Source organism: Trichechus manatus, unplaced genomic scaffold (assembly GCF_000243295.1).
Source record: "Trichechus manatus latirostris isolate Lorelei unplaced genomic scaffold, TriManLat1.0 scaffold00008, whole genome shotgun sequence".
Lineage (NCBI taxonomy): Eukaryota > Metazoa > Chordata > Mammalia > Sirenia > Trichechidae > Trichechus > Trichechus manatus.
In genome coordinates, this window is record NW_004443944.1 from 7,885,059 (window position 1) to 7,902,382 (window position 17,324).

Genomic DNA, 17,324 nt, shown 5'->3' on the forward strand with positions numbered 1-17,324 from the left:
TTTGTTCAAGAAGAGCTTCACTCAGCTTACTAGACAGCAAGCCTTTCTCACAAAACACTGTTTTTGCTGCATTCAGTGTAGATGAATCAGATGCCAGTGGATCCAATTTATTTTATACAAACCAGGGCTCTGTGATGATGGGAAGGTCCTCAGCACGGCCGGTGGGTTTTATTGAGAGCAGAAGAATGAATGAATCATTCTAAGACGTTGGACGAAACCCAAACACGCCCCATTTCCTTTGTCGAGGCTGGGCTGGTGTTTGCCTCTCAGGGAGAGGTGAGCCTCTGGCTGAAGCGCCCCCACCTCCTGTCCCAAGACAGTTTCCTTGCAATGAGGTTCTAGAAAGACATTATCTCTCTGTTCCCAAGGTCCCACACTCCGGCAAAAGCACAGCTTCCTGGTTTTCCCACCTAACTCCCCTCAAATCCCAGAGCAATGGCATGCTTGTGAGGAAACATGTTCTTATTTTAAAAATCACCAACCTGCTCTCCTTAGCCAATCTGGGGCCAAGTCCATGGACATTCCCCAGCCTCCAAGCACTGGCCCCATTTTCAGTCTCATGGAGTGAACAGGCTTGAGGAAACACTATGGATGCCTGCTCAAGGTCGTGACACAGCCCGGGGGGTTCCGAACTTCCTGGAGCCTATCTGGCAAACCATGAGGCCGTCTGAAGAAGACCCTCCATGTGCTTGAGACAGGGGAGTCCTGTGAGAGCTCAACCTGGTTGTGAAAGAGGGATGGCAGTCTCCACACAGGTAAAGAAGCCATCGGGTGAGAAGAGAGTGATATTCAATTCAGTCTCTGGATCATTCCTCTAGCCCATTCGTTCTCATCAGGGGGCCATGTGGTAATGTTTGGATCCATTTTGGTTGTCACAATGGGGATGGAGGGGGAAGTGCTATTGGCAGAAGCCAAGGATGCTACTGGAACATCCTACAGTGCACAGGACATCCCTCCACAACAAGAAATTATCTGGCCCCAAAGCATCAATAGTGCCGAGGTTGAGAAACACTGCTTGAGCCACATGCCTGGATCTTAGAGAGAAAAGGGCTCCAGGGATAAAACCTAAAGAGCTATTTCTCCAAACTCTGCAATATACCAGGAGCCAAGCAGCACTGCTTCAGGACCCCACCAAAAAAGCCAGTGCTAAGAATGGGATTCCTGCTCACTGACTGATGGGTAAGATTGTGTGTCAACTTAGCTGGGCCATGATTCTCAGTGTTTATATGTGATCACTCCCATGGTGGGATCTGCTGTGAGTAGCCAATCAGGTGAAAGGGAGTTTATTTGGGGGTGTGGCCTGCATCAGAATACAAGCAGAAGTTCTGGCTTTTTGCTCACTCTAGATTCTGTGGCTGCCTCCTGTTCTTCTGACCTCTGGTTCTTGGGACTTGAGCTATCAGCTTATCTGCCGATCTTGGGTAGATCTTCACAGCCTGTGAGCAGAGCCCTGCTGTCTGACCTGCCAATCTTGGGTTCACCAGCCCCTGCAGCTACATGAATCAGGAGAAGCCTTAAGTCCTGCCTGCCAATCTTGGAATTTGTCGATATTCACAGCTTGTGAGCAAGAGCCCTGCTTTCTGACCTGCCAATCTTGGATTCACCAGCCCCTGTGGCTATGTGAATTAGGAGAAGCCTCTATCCTAATCCACAGACTTGGGATATTCCAGCCTCTACAATCACGTAAGCCGTTTCTTTGATATAAATCTCTCTATATATATTTATACACTTTACTGGTTTTGCTTCTGTAGAGGACCCAGCCTAAGACACTGACTCATGAACTTGCCTATTCAATGACTTTGGTAAGAATGTTTAGGGGACACTTTATTGTATTAATTAGGATTGCTTTGGGCTGCAATTAAGAGAACACATGCCTAAGAGTGGCTGAAGTGATAAGGGCTCATCTTCTCACATAATGGGACCTCCAGAGATGGATGGGGGTTTCACAGATCCAAGGTGTCAGGGCTTCTCTGGGGTTCTCTTGGTTTTCCACTTGTGGTCACAACATAGCTGCCTCACATCTCTGAGTCTCACTCAACAACTTCTCCAGCAGGAAAGAAAAGATGAGCTCTTTTTATGAGCCTCTCTCCATTGCCGGAGAGGAAACTCTTTTTCAGAAGCCCCCAGCAAGCTTCCCTTTACATGTCACTGGCTAGAACTGGGCAAGTGGCCACTCCTGGTCACAAGGAATTCTGGGAAGGTGAGTGTCTTAGTTCTAGTGCTGCTATAACAGAAATATTACACGTGGGTGGCTTTAACAAACAGAAATTTTATTTTCTTCCAGTTTAGGAGGCTAGACATCTGAATTCAGGGTGGGCTAGACATCCGAATTCAGGGTGTCAACTCTAGGGGAAGGCTTTCTCTTTCTGTCGGTACTGGAGGAAGGTCCTTGTCTCTTTTGAACTTCTGCTCCTGCGCAATCTTCGTGTGGCTTGGCATCTCTCTTCCCCTGTCTCTGTTTGCTTGCTTGCTTGTTTAATCTCTTTTATATCTCAAAAGATTGACTCAAGATACACCCTATACTAATACTATCTCATTAAGGTAACAAAGATAACCCAGTCCCAAACAGGATTATATTCACAGGCATAGAGGTTAGGATTTATAACACATATTTTTGGGGACACAATTCAATCCATAGCAATGGGAATGTGGTATTTGTCATTTGTGTCATAAGAGATGGACTCTGCCAGCATAAGAGAAGGGAAAAAGAAATGACTCTTGGGCAGATAACTATGTTGTTGTTTTTGGGTGCCATCGAGTTGGTTCTGACTCATGGTGGCCTTATGTGTTACAGAGTAGGACTGTCCCGTAGGATTTTCTTGGCTGTAATCTTTAAAGGAGCAGATCACCAGGTCTCTCTCCCATGGAGATGCTGTATGGGTTTAAGCCACCAACCTTTCAGTTAGCAACTAAGCACTTAACCATTGCTCCACCAGTGCTCCTTTAGATAACTATGGTAGGTTTTAAAAATGGTCACAGATTTTTTTGTTAACGCCTCCCATTAAGAAATGAGGTTTATATCTTCTCCCCTTGAATCAGGGCAGGCTTGTAACTGCTTTCACTGATAGAGTAGATGGATCTGACACTACATGATATTACATAAGTCTAGGTCATAAAAGGCAGTGCAGCTTAGGACGTTCACTCCTGGGGAAGCCAGTCACCATGCAAGAAGCCAGACTGGTCGGAAAATGCCATGCTGGAGAGACCACATTGAGTTGTTCCAGTCAGCAGTCGCCTTCCCAGCCAGCCTTCCAGCCATCCTCCAGTCCAGCCTATCTACCAACTGAGAACCACTCAGTGACCTCAGCTGACGTCATGAGTAGCAGAAGAACTGCCCGGCTGAGCCCCGCCTGAATTTCTGACTCAAAAGAATCCATGAGATGTAATACAATGGTTTTGGTTTTAAGTCACTATGTTTTGGGTAAGTTTATTATGCAACAATAACCAATAGATCTGTCTATCACAGATGGCCAATGAGAGAGGATTAGATTCAAATACTTACAAGGTAATTCCTAGTGACTCTCAGATATATTGCCAAAGAGAGGTGAAGGGCATTTCAGGGACTTTATTGATCCTGAAAGAAGTCCTAGTGGCGAGTGGTTAAGCAGTTGGCTGCTAACGTAAAGGCTGGCAGTTTGAACACACCAGCTATTCCATGGAAGAAAGATGCGGCAATATGCTTCTGTAAAGTTTATAGTCTTGGAAACCCTGAGAGACAGTTCTGTTCTATCCTATAGGGTCACTATGAGTCAGAATCAACTGGACGGCAACGAGTTTTGTTTTGTTTTTAAATTGGTCCTGGTTGGGCAAGAACTAATAAAATCTGGATTCTTACTGAAAATATGACCTCATCTTGGCCATAGATTGATAACTAACTTATATTTTTCTATGAGTTATATGTGAGAATAGGAAGGTTCCGCTCTACCAGAAAAGTGAATTAAAGGAATGGCTTGGGTAGTTTAAGTAATGGATTAAGATCAACTACTCATAGTGCCTCAAGTAGAATAAAAGTAAGCAAGAATGATGATACTGTATTGGGATAATCATGAATCTACTCTAGTCTTTACTAAAAGTAAATTGTGCTATAAGAAACCTCTATACTTACCAAATTTTATAAAGTCTTAGGCTAGTGATTAAGAGCAAAGCCTCTGGAGTTAGATGGGCCTGGATTCAAAACCACGCCCTGTTCCTTGGATTCAAAGTCACCCCTTACTGCCTGGTACGGTGGTACAGTAAATGCCAGCAACTTTTGCCTGCTTGGCAACTCTTCCCTCTTATCCAAGGGCAAGCACCCTGCTTTTATTTTAGGGAGTCTGGTAGGTTGATTACAAAAATGGCCCCAAATCTTCACCCCTCCCTGCACCCATGTCCCCTTGCAATGTGACTTTGCAGCTCCTCCCATCAAGATGTCGAGTCTATTTCCTTTCCCCTTGTGTAGGTTGGTCTGTGACTTGTTTTGACCAGTAGAATGTGCTGGGCTAATGGTGTGATCGTTCCAAGATTATTCTCAAGAGGCTTTTTGCTCTTCTATGTCCTCTCTTGGACATCTGTGACCTCCATGAGAACAAGCCCAGGCTAGTCTGCTGGAGGATAAAAGCCCACAAGGAGCAGAGCTGAGGCTCCCCAGCCTACAGCCAGCCAACCCTGAGAATACGACCTATCTAGACAAGCTGCAGGTGACCCTGGATGCATGAGTGAGCTCATCTGAAGCCAGAAGAGCTACCTGCTGAACCCAGCTAATTGGCCAACGTGCAGAATCATGAACTAAATCAATGGTTGTGTTAATCCACTACGTTTTGGGGGTACGTAGCAAGAGATATCTGATCCAGAGGATGAATCCTCCCATCTCTCAGTCCATGTGTCACAGGAGGAGCTGGCCCTAGCCCCTAGCACATAAGCATGATTGAGCAATCAGAGTACAAGACAGAACTTTACTCCATGTTTTGAGAAAGAGGTGCTAGGGTTTCTAAAATGGCAGAACATCACCCCAGGTTGTCTAGGATCACTTTGCCAGCATATAGAAGAGCCTGTTTGAGACTAAAACCACCACACAGGAAAGCAGCACCTAGAGACAGTGACAGGCTCTGGGTTTCATCTGAGCACCTTAATCCAGCAGTGCTTGAAACTAGACTACCCTGGTCTTTTCCATTACATAAACCAACACATTCCTTTGGGTTTCTGTCTCTTGCAACCAAAAGATTTCTGACTCACACACATGGGCAAGCGATTTCAGCAACCCAAGCCTCTGTTTTTTTCCTCTGTAAAACAGGGATAATAACAGAACCTATACCTCATAGGGTTGCCACGGTGGTCAAATGAGATGAGACATGGGAAATGCCTGGCACGTAGTAAACGTTCAAAAGATAGTCACAGATTGCCTCGACTTTTCTCCAGTGGAGCCACTGGTAGGTTCGAACCAACTTTTGGTTAGCAGCCCAGCGCTTAACCATTGCTTCATCCGTTTCAAAAATCCATAGCTGTGGAATCAGTTCTGACCCATAGCAACCCTGTAGGACAGAGTAGAACTGCCCCATAGGGTTTCCAAGGCTGTAATCTTTACGGAAGCAGACTGTCACATCTTTTTCCTGCAGAGCTGCTGGTAGGTTCGAACCTGACCTTTCCGTTAGCAGTTCAGTGCTTAACCACTGTGCAACCAGGGTTCCGTAACGTGTCACGAGGGCTCCATTTTCAATGAGTAGTTGAACAACAGTTTGCACCACCCAGGGACCTTGGAACAAGACAAGGTGTAAACGAATAAATGAAGGACTGTATTGCCTCCTCAAGAGTGTGTAATGAGTTACAGATGCCGAGGAAATGGGGAGAAACAGTGATCTCGTTAAGCCGAACCTTCCTCAGGATCCGCCTCCTCCTGCGCTTCATGCTCTGAGGTGGAGGACTTTGTTTTTCTTGCCAGGAGGAAAACCCACAAAGACTGAGTCCTAAACTTGTCATTTCCAAGGATGCTTTGTCTCAACACAACACCCACAGGGTTAATCTCTGAACCCCGGGCGTAAGAAGGAAATTCTGGTTCTGTTGCTTTCGAGCAATGTTAAGGTGAGGAGGTGAAGGGATCGTGGTTTCCCAGAAAGAGGAAGTCAAAGCTAGCTCTCTTCCTGCGCACTTTCCCCCTGAGCTGAGCGCGCCTCCACGCCCGCTCCGCCATCCTCGCTCACCTGAGGCCAGCTGACCCTCCTCACCAGCCTCCCGCTGTCCCTCACAGTCCATTTTCAACACAGCAGCCAGAGAGGTCCTTTAAACCCTTAGATCATGTCACTCTCTTGCTGAACGCTTGCCAAAGTCTCCCCAGTGCACCTGAAATAAAACTCAACTCCTTCCCGCTGCCCGATAGGCCCACATGTGGGGTCTGGCCCCATCACCTTCTCCGGGAGCTCCCGTCTCTCTCTCCCTGCTCTCCAGCCTCATCTGGTCCTTTAACAAGCCAGGCTGTCCCCTCCGGGGGCCTGGAGGATCTCTGCCTGGTTCTTCTTGTTATATAGGTCTGAGCTCCAATGCCACCTCCTCAGAGAAGCCCTCCCTGACCACCCTGGCCAGAGATGCCCTCCCCGCCCCCCAGCACTGCTGCTTCATTTTTCCATAGCGCCTATCTGGATCAGAAACTACCCTGTTTATTCATGTGTTTGGTGTCTCTGCTCTTAGGAACGTAGATTTCACAGAAGCAGGGGCCCAGAATCCCAGAGCCTCCAACAGTGCTGGGCACATGGTAGTTGCTCAAGGATTTTGTTGAATGAATGAAGAAGTGGATGATCCGAACTCGGAACTGCCACGTTCCTTAAGCCAGAGTGGGCTGCAGTTACAGTGGGTATCCCGGTATTTCGCAAACCTGCATGTGGCCTTTGGAAAAATGTAACCAGAGATGAAATTTAATCTCTTCTGGGAGGTTAAAGTCTTGTTCTGAAATTGTTTAAAACTAAATTTGGATGTTTTGGCTAAAAAGCATGACAGCATTTAAGAGCCTGACATCTGCCCCCAAAGGGATGAGTTGACTTGCCTCTCCTTAAACACTAGCAAGTCTCCGAAAAAGATGTCAGGAGTCAGAGAGGAAGATGAGAGAGAGGGGAGGAGGTGGGTGCAGAGAGAGAGAAAAGGGAAAGAGAAGAGAGAGAGAGAGAAGAGGAGGGGCAGAAAGACTGAGACCAGAAGGGGAGAGATGGGGGGAGGGGGAAGGAGATAAAGAGAGGGGAAAACAGAGACAGAGAAAGCAAGGCAGAAAGAGACGGGAGAGGGAGGCGAGCACTAGACAAAGAGACGAAGAGGAGGGAGACATGCAAAGAAGAACAGGAGGAGAGACAGAGAGACCGAGACTGCTCCATTCATCTCTGCTTGGCCTAGAAACGGACCTTTGAGCACCCATTGTTGCCTGTCCTATGCCAGCCAGGGTCTATTTCCAGCCTGGTTTCCATAAATACCCACGTGGACTTCTGATGGGGAATCTCTCTGTTCGAAAATGATGCTAGCACCTAACTGGGGACCCCTGGGACTCAACCACCCACAGGTGAGAGGCAATTAAACCCCAACAGGCAAGGGGCCACAGCTGGATGCCTGGTTCTTGTCTAAACCCAACAACAAACCCAACAACGTAAGCACCTTGGTGGAAGTGAAATACAAAATATATATATCTCTCACACCAAATACAGGCCAAAATCACTTTCAACAGTCACCAGGCTTTTAAGTTTAAAAATATAAATAAATAAATAAATAAATAAATAAACAAGCTTCCTGTCTTTTGACTGAGCTGGATTCCATAGCTCCCTCTATACATATGATGTAAGGTATAGTTGTTGTTATTAGTTGCCTTCGAGTTGACTCCGACTCATGGCAACCTTACGTATAACAGAATGAAACTCTGTCCGATCCTGCACCATCTTCATGATCGTTGGTATGTTTGAGCCCATTGTTGCAGCCACTGTGTCAATCCACCTCATGGAGAGTTTCCTCATTTTCATTGGCCCTCTACCAGACATGATGTCCTTGTCTATGCAAATGTAAGGTATACACGTACAAAACCTTGAGACACTCCACCAAATCATCCTCATAACTAAACTCTAGTCAACTCCTAGTACACACTTTAGAATAGGGAGGTTGCAGGGGTCGGGGGTGCACCCTACCATCACTGGAGCCAATATTTACTTGAGATTTAGTCTTTCTGGAAGATACGAGTCTCTCTGTCCACTCTCAGGCTGTTCACCACTTCACTAGGGTGTTTGGAACACAGTCTTACTTGATCAACAAATGTTTCCTGAGGACCCACCATGTAAAGGAGGTCACAGAGCTGTGGCCAGTGAGGAGCACCTGCTTGGGATAGGACAGAAGAAGGATTCTGGAAGAGGCCCAGGTTTGCACAGCCATGGACGGAAAGACTGCAGCTGGGCTCTCTCAAGGGGATCGGGAGAGCAATAGCCACCAAGACCTGACTCCACCCTTTGCCAGCTGTATGACCTTGGGCAAGGCACTTGGCATCACTGAGCCTCAGTTTCCTCATCTGCACCTCCGTTTCCACCTGTTCCCTGAGGATGCTGTGAGGATGAATGTGTGTAACACACAACACCTGGCACAGAAAACCAGCTTCTCGTCACAAACCACATATTGATATGCATTAGACCTGCCCTTCTCAAACCTTCATGTGCAGCAGATCACCTGGGGATCTTGTTGAAACGTGGATTCTGACTCAGTGGGTCTAGGGTGTGGCCAGTGATCTGCATTTCCATCAAGCTCCCAGGTGGTACAGAAACTGCTGGTCTGAGGACTGTACTGCAGTAGCAAGGAGCTGCACAACAGATACAAGTTTGTGCCAAGCACTGGGCACTGGAGAAGTAGAGTTGGTTGAGCGAGACAGTAGTCTCATTCCCTGACCCCTGTCCATACAGACAGTAGATGTTGTCCTAAGAGTATATTTGAGCGAGGTCATTGGTTCTGTGACCTCTGAACAGGTTCACGGTGTGGACTCTCACTTCAACGGGTTGTTTGTGGACACAAGTAGCACTGGGCAAAGACTATGCCTAGCTCAAGTCAAAACCATCCGAATGACAAAAGAAGTAAATACTTTACAGCTTCTAAATAACATCATCAAACATGAAGGACAACTCATTAGCCCCCCCAAACCCAGTCCTGTAAGTAAGAACAGAGCATTTTATTAGCTCTGTTCAAAATAGTCCACAGGTCTCCCTTCCCTCCCTTACCCATGTAATCCCACCTCACTCCTCTACTTTGAAAGGAAGCATGCCAGGAAGGAAGGAAGGTTGGTGAAATCCACAGAATCACCTATTCACCTTGCAGCCTGGCTTCCAGCTGAGTGGGCTGGTAGCAGTCTGCAAGGCTGCAGTCTGGGGCAGGCCTGGGAACGAGTCTTAGAGTTTCTCAGTCCACTGCCCCCATCTGTCTCCCACACTGCCCCTTTGTGTCTCCGGCCGAGTTTCCCTTATTTTTCCCCTACTGCAGATGGTTAGCTGCTTCGATTGTTTCCCTCGGAGGATCCGTCCAAACCGCAGGACTTGGCATCCCCTTAAAACCTCCCATTTGCCAACATATCAGATCCAAGGTGCACTCTTAGGGGCTGATAGTCTGACAGGAGCCCTATTTTCCAGCCGGTGAGGGAAATCCAACTGTTATATAAGGTGGCACCGAGTCCCATTCATTCCCCAGCTAGAAAATGCCTTTGGAAACAGCAAGGTAATTGACAAGACCAGAGTCATTGTGCTTCGGGCTGGCTCAAATAGAATGACAGTCATTTCTGTGGCAGCAATCCTGGCCTCCCTGCTCCCTGGTTCCAGCCCACGGATCCCAGTGGGCAGAGGAGGAAGGGGAGGGAGAGGAGGCAACCTTCAGATAAACTGGGATCTCTTCAGAACACAAATCTGATCATACCAGCTAACCAGTTGCCGTGGAGTTCACTCTGACTCATAGCGACCCCGTGTGTGCCAGAGTAGAGCTGTGCTCCATAGGGTTTTCAATGGCTGATTTTTTTGGAAGTAGATCGCCAGGCCTTTCTTTCGAGGTGCCTCTGGGTGGACTGGAACCGCCAATCTTTCAATTAGCAGCCAGGCACTTAACCATTCACAGAGCTAAAGGGCAAGGCCCCCAAAATGAACTACAAAGAAGAAAAATTTGGGGGCCTTTCCCAGTGTTTTGCGTCAGAGACCCGACTCTGGACACTTACCCTACCAGAGCTCCCAGACAGCGTTGGGCAGGGGAGGAAGGAGGTAAGCTTGTTACCTGCACATCCTGAGTCCCAGCCCCAGGGCCGAGCGATGCTGCTTTGTGTCACATTGCTGCAATTTCCCTGGTCCAGGGGCTGGTGTAAGCAAAGAGGCGGGACATTGTTGAAGGATGAGCTCATGGGAAGCTGTTTACTCTGTCCCTGGGCAATCAGGGCTTCCTGGGCGCCCACACGCTGAGCCGGGGCATGGACCTCTCCACGGCTCGTGGACATAGCTCATGGGGTATAAACCAGCTCAGGCTTTCTTCTCTCTCGTTTACAAAAAGTTTCCTTCTTCTGCACTCCGATTTCATGTCAGGATACCCCTAAGCCTGTAGAATTGTGTTTGCTGATGGGAGGGCTGACAAGCCTGGAAACGCACCTTCTCCTCCACCCACAGCTACCCATCACGAGCGCTGCTGGTCTGACCTCCCAAGCATCCTTCAGCTCAGCTTCTTACCATCGCCACCATCCCCATCGCGGTCCAGTCCACCCCTGCCTCTCCCAGCCTCGTAGCTGGTCCCCTGCTTCCTGCAGCCCATCCTTTCTGATGCTGGAGTGGAAACCATATCAGGCCCCCATCGAACCTTGCTCCACCCCCTCCAAGGGCATCTCCGGGCTCCCGGGATAAATGGTCCAACTCATCTCCTTGGCTTCCAAAGGCCCCCAAGTTTGGCCCAGCCCAGCACCTGCCCTCATCTCCCACCTGCTATCTCTCACCCTCTACTTCCAGCCCCTTGGATTTACCATGTTCTAGAACTCTCCATTGAGAGGGATCTTGGAGGCAGGGAGAGGGATGGGGCCTGAGGCCAAACTCCTGTTCCCTCAGTTTCCCCTGACTCACAGGGGAAAGAACCCCAGGCAGTGTACAAGTGAGGCTTAGAAGAGAACTTGGCTCCCATCTTTTACAGATCTTTCCAGAACATTCCATGTGTTTTCAGTTTCTGAGTATCTGGCCCAGTGTCCTTCACTCCAAAAAGTGTGCTTGAAATGCTAGCCATATATGGATTTATTTTTTATTTTAGAGCATGTCTGTTTTAGCTTCAAACTCAGAACATAACCTGCTGGGTGTTTTCCATCTGGCAACCTCAACACCCAAATTCTGTGACTTCCAGGTCATCCTGCATCCACTCGCTTGGCTTTCTCACTGTGAAAGGCCCTTTGTTGCTCTCAGGAATTGTCACTGCAACAAGGGACAGTTAACTTCACTTCTCTCCTTGGGCTGGCCTCAGACCGGGGTGGTGGTGGGGGGGCTGCAACAAGCCACTGAGCTGAGGGCCATTCCTCCCGCGAGAACGGACACTCCCCGAGGGCCCAGGGCCCAGCCTGTCCTGTCGTCGAGTGGATTATGGCAGACATCTCTTGTATCACGCCCGGCATCTACTCAGCTTTCTGTTGGTTCCTTGAGTTCTTTGATTTGTTGACCGTTTTTCTTTTAAATAATATTTTATTGTGTTTTTGGTGAAGGTTTACACAGCAGTATACGTTCCCATTCAGCTGCTTCTACACAAGTTGTTCCGTGACATTGGTTACATTCTTCACAACATGTGGATATTCTCATTATTTCCGTTCTGGTTTTTCCGTTTCCATTAATCTAGTTTCCCTGCCCCCTCACCTTCTCATCTTTGTTGTAAGTTGTTGACTGTTTGGTCCCATATAGGTGGTTTTTTAAAGGAGTGCGATACTTAGATTTGTTGACCCTTGATTTGTTCCTCACTTTCTCTCTCAGCTCCTGGGGAGTGAGCATGTGAGAACACAAGCCAGCAGACCACCCCGTTTCCCTGGCCACAGCCTTGGGCTAAGGACAAGCAGGTGACCCAGTCAGAGCCAAGGATGCCCAGGGAGGTTTTCACAGGGACCCCTAGAAACACTTTCACTTTCCCCTCTGGCCTGGAGCCAGGAAGCCCGGGTTTTCGTGGAGCTGCTGACAGCTGTCTTAACAGCCATCTTGTTAACTTGATAAAGAGGGCCAAGGAGAGAAGAGAGAGCACCTCAGCCCTTTGCTGTTATCAGAACCCAGATCCATCTTCCCTGAAGCCCAGCTGGCTTCATCCCCTGTTTTAGTATTCTGTTACGTGAGTGATTCATTCTTTCATTTTCTTTCTTTCCCTTAAATTAGTTTGGATTGCGTTCTTGGACACATGCCACCAAGATAGGCCTGATCGATTTATGAATGAATGAGTTAAGAATTAACTTCCAGTTAAAACCAATGGGTACCTTCAATGTCTGGCCCACAAACACAGTGCTTTGCGCAAAGATAGGGTGAGGGATAGACCCTGCCCTCAGAGAGCTCACAGTCTAGTGTGACCAGATGTCCACGGAGGCCCCCTCACCCCTGCGCTGACCCCGAGCCTCCCAGCCTCTGCCCTGCAAAGGTCCAAAGCCCTCCCCGCAAGATTCCTGTGAATTCAGGCACAAGTGGCCTTGCCGAGGGCCCTCTGAGCTGAGCGCCTGCCCTCCTGCAGGGATGTAGTGGGTGATCGTCTTGTCCCTCTGCGTGCTTTCTCTCCTGAACCTTGAAGACCCACAAGTGAAAGGCAGCCCCTTCCTCAACTTCCACATCCTTCCCTTTTCTCCAATCTCATGTGTGCAGCCAAATGCACGGGAAAATGGAGTGTAAGGGGCAAGGCTGGGCTCAGGATATGGGTTTACAGCTCACCCTTCAGAGAGGTTCCGACTGATCTGGATACCTTGGACTGAACAGACCTTCAGCCGCGCAGCCTCTGGGGCTCGCCACCCACCACTCTGGCACACATGGTTCCCAGCCTCAGGCTGATTCCCTGCCTGCCCCCTCCTCCCTGCTCATCCCACTCACGGATCCCTGTTCCCTCCAATGCAGACTCTGAACAGCCACCCTAAGTGTCTCATCTCCCCCTATCTTAGTCCTCTAGTGCTGCTATAACAGAAATACCATAAGTGGGTGGCCATAACAAACAAAGTTTAGGAGGCTAGAAGTCTGAATCCAGGGCTCCAGCTCTAGGGGAAGCCTTTCTCTCTCTGTCTGCTCTGGAGGAAGGTGCATGTCTCTTTTCAGCTTCTGTTTCTTGGTTCCCAGGAGATCTCATGTCTAATGGCAGCTCTCTTCCCCCAACTGCACTTGCTGGCTTCATCTGCTCTTTTATATCTCAAAAGAGATTGACTTAAGACACACCCTACACTAATACTGACTCATTAACATAACAAAGAAAACCTCTTCCCATTTGGATTCTCAACACAGGTATAGTAGGATTTGCAACACATATTTGGGGGGACACAATTCAACCTATACACCCCCGCAAAGCAATTCATCATGCAGCTCTGTCCTTAGCACCAGCTAAGAGCTTGGTGTATAATAGATGCTCTGGAAATATTTGCCAAGTGAATGAAACACCCGATTCGGCTAGGGGCTGGAAATGCCACAGGGCTCAGTCACTAACCAAAAGGTCAGTGGTTTGGACCCACCAGCGTCTCCTTGGGAGAAAAGACATGGCGATCTGCTCCCATAAAGATTACAGCCTAGGAAACCCTATGCGGCAGTTCTACTCTGTCTTTTAGAGTCACTATGGGTCAGAACTGGCTCAGCAGCACACAACAACAAAGCATAGCTCCCCTTGGACCTAGACCACAGGTGAGTAAACCTATTTTGCAAAGGGCCGGTGGTAAATATGTTAGGCTTTGCAGGCTGTACAGTCTCTGCTGCAGCTACTCAACTCTCATTGTAGTGCAAAAGCAGCCATAGACAGTGTGTCAACAAATGGTTGTGGCTGCGTTCCAATAAAACTTTATTTACAAAAACAGGTGCTGGGCCGGGTTTGGCCAGCAGGCTGTAGTTTGCCAATCCCTGACCTAGACTTGAATAGGGAACATCAAGTGGAGCACAGTGAGGTAGTGGCTCCTCTGCCCTGGGGAAAAGTAGTTTCCTGTCCCGCTGCCCCTCCACTGGGGGAGCATAGAAGGGAACTTCTGGTGGTAGGCTCTTCTGCAAGATTTTCAGAAGCCTCACAAGCCTGAGGAAGGGAGTGGATGAGCCCTGGTCCCCTGGTTTGAGACTGGCCAGGGCACAGAACCAACTCCTGGAGCTGGGGAATTCATTCCAACAATGGAGCCCATTGATGGAGGACAAGAGCGGTGTTGAAAGCTAGTGCGTTTCTTGTCGGAGTTAGCCAAGGGGATGTGGTGAGCGGGGCTTTCTCCACATCCTGATGTTGCTGAAAATCTGGCGCAGAGGGGCCATCCTGTCCTGCGGGGAGCCCCCCGGCCCCGACCCTGGGTAGGAGACCCTCTCTGAGCAGGCCGGTCCCTTGTTGTGGCTGATGCAGCCTGCAGCCAGTGCACACCAACTGTACCCAAGACCTGCCAGCCATTCCCCTGGCCTGTTAGCCAGGCTGCTGTGGGCTTGCCCTCCACCCCCGCCTCTCTGGGATGGGGCTACCAAGTGAGAGACGTAGGATTTTTTCTTAACGGCTTCCTTGGAATGGCCTTGCTTTGCAGCTGTTTGCTTAACTGGCACGTTTGGCTCAGTGTTGGGCAAAGGGGCTTTCTCTTTCATGAAGGCAGTCCTTTGTTCCACAGGTGTTCATCAGAGGAGCTGCCATTGTGGCCAGAAGAATCTGCCCCAGGCAGAGGGGGCACCCGAGATCTTGGCACCAGCTCGTCTGTTCACCCCACGCTCAGCAGGCCCTGCGCCCACCTGGCCCACTGTGATAACAGAGTGGCACAAAGATGCCTGCAGCTCTCCAGGGGCAAGAACAAAGGGCCCCAGCAGGGGCTTCCCGGAAGGGTGGTGGGCACACCTCCCATGGGTAAGCACAGAGCCCGCAGGGTTTTCAGGCAGACCACACTGTCCAGACCCCTGGCTCTGTCGGGCAAAATCAGGCACAGGAGCCTCAACCTCTCGCAGCCTCATCACGTCATCTTACGGATGAGGAAACTGCCGCCTTGGTCACAGTGCTGGTGGGTGCTTTAGCACAAATGTGCACAAAGTAAGCCTCACTCAGTGCCAGGAAGAAAAGAAGGGCAGGGGTAGGTGAGAGCTTGAAGGGAGGACCTTAGCAAGTCAGGAGTCTTCTCTGAAGACATGTCATGCAAGCTGAGCCTCACTGTCCTTGGATTTTGTTCAGTGAGAGGCCGTCAGGAGAACATTCCAGTAGAGGGAACAGCTTGCAGAGTCTCTTCAGCAACTGTGAGGAATGGAAACACTAGATGGCCACTGGTCTCAAGGAGATTTTTAAGGACATGCACTGTGATTGGGGAAAACCTGTTGCCATTGAGTCGATTCCAACTCATAGCGACCCTATAGGCCAGGGTAGAACTGCCCCCTAGGGTTTCCAAGGAGCGCCTGGTGGATTCAAACTGCCAACCTTTTGGTTAGCAGCCAGTAGCTCTTAACCACTACACCACCAGGGTTTCTGAGATTGGGGAATCCAGAAGGAAAGCTAGCACCCACACTCCAACACAGGTCACAGGCAGTGCAGACTCAGAGCCAAACCGAGAGACTCAAACAGTGTGAACCTCCACCTCCTCCACAGAGTGGTCTGTACTCTTTGTCTGGACTGGGGTTTCCCTAAAACTGGGAATGCTGAGCAAAGGATTGGGTGGCCCCAGAACTGGCTTTTAATAGATGTGGTCAGTGCGTGCTGCTTTGCTCTGCCCAGTGTAGTCAGGCTGAATAATGTCCCCCAAGAAGATATGTGCAGGCCCTAACCCATGGTAGGTGTCAATATGACCTTATTTGGAAAGAGGGTCTTTGCAGATGGAATGAAGTTAAGGATCTTGGAATGAGATCATCCTGGATGGGCAGGGCAAATGGTGAACGTGCTCGGCTGCTAACCAAAAGGCTGGAGGTTCGAGTCCACCCAGAGGTGCCTCAGACGACAGGCCTGGAAACCTACTTCCAAAATATCAGTCTCTGAAAACCCTGTGGAGCACAGTTCTACTCTGACAAACATGGGGTCGCATTAGTCAGAATCGACTTGAAGACAACTGTTTTTTTGTTTTTGTTTTTGTTTTTCCCTAAATCCAATGATGGTGCCCTTGTAAGAGAAAGAAGAGGAAGATTTGGACCCAGACACACACAAGGAAGACAGCCATGTGATAATGGTGGCAGAGATTGGAGGGATGCAGCCACAAGCCAAGAAAAACCTGGAGCCACCAGAAGCTGGAAGAGGCAAGGAAGGATCTTCCCTAGAGTCTTCAGATGATGTTTTAATGGAGCTTTAGTAGAAGGTCAGCAACAACAAGGAGAACCCTCTACGAGATAGACTAACACAATAGCCACAACTATGGGCTCCAGCAGACCAGGGATCGTGGAGATGGTGCAGGACTGGGCAGCGTCTTGTTCTGTTGTGCACAAGGTCGCCATGAGTTGGAGTCAACTCTACGGCAACCAGCAGCATCAACAACGACAATCGGCCTTCTAGTGGTCAAATGTCCTCTCCTGAAAAAGTGACAGTGGACTTTGCAAAAAAAAAAAGTATTTACAGAGCCAAATAACCTTCACCCAAACTGGTGAGAAAATGTTACTGGCCTCTGAACTCCAGAAATCCAGGATGCCCAGATTCCACAGGCTGGAGCAGTGTCTGTCTGCTGGGACATAGGCTTCAGGACAACAGCTGGCAAACCCTCTGCTCCTGCTACCTGCAGCCCGGGGTCCTGGTGCAAGGACTAACTGGAAATCAAACATCTGTGCTCCAGACCCAGCAGGTCCCTGCAGGAGCTCCCACCACAGGCAGCCTTCTCTCTGCAGGGACATCTGTTACATCCACACCTTGCCCATGATAGCAGAAATTGATGAATCAGTTCCCCGGGGGTGAGGCCCTGACGCTCATCTGCATGCCTGGGTCTCCAGCGGTTGGGAGTGCTGCCAGTCTACCTTGTCTCCAGGGTGCTCTACGTCTTTTAAGAGTTGTCTTGGATTTTCTTAGGTGAAGGGAAGGACAGCACACACTACAGGGGAAGTTAGCACAACTGGACTAAACCAAAGCTAAGAAGTTTCCTGAATACAAACAAATACTTCAAGGGACAGAGTAGCAGGGATGGGGGTCTGGGGACCATGTTTTCAGGGGACATCTAGGTCAATTGGCATAACAAAGTTTATTAAAAAAATGTTCTGCATCCTACTTTGGTGAGTGGC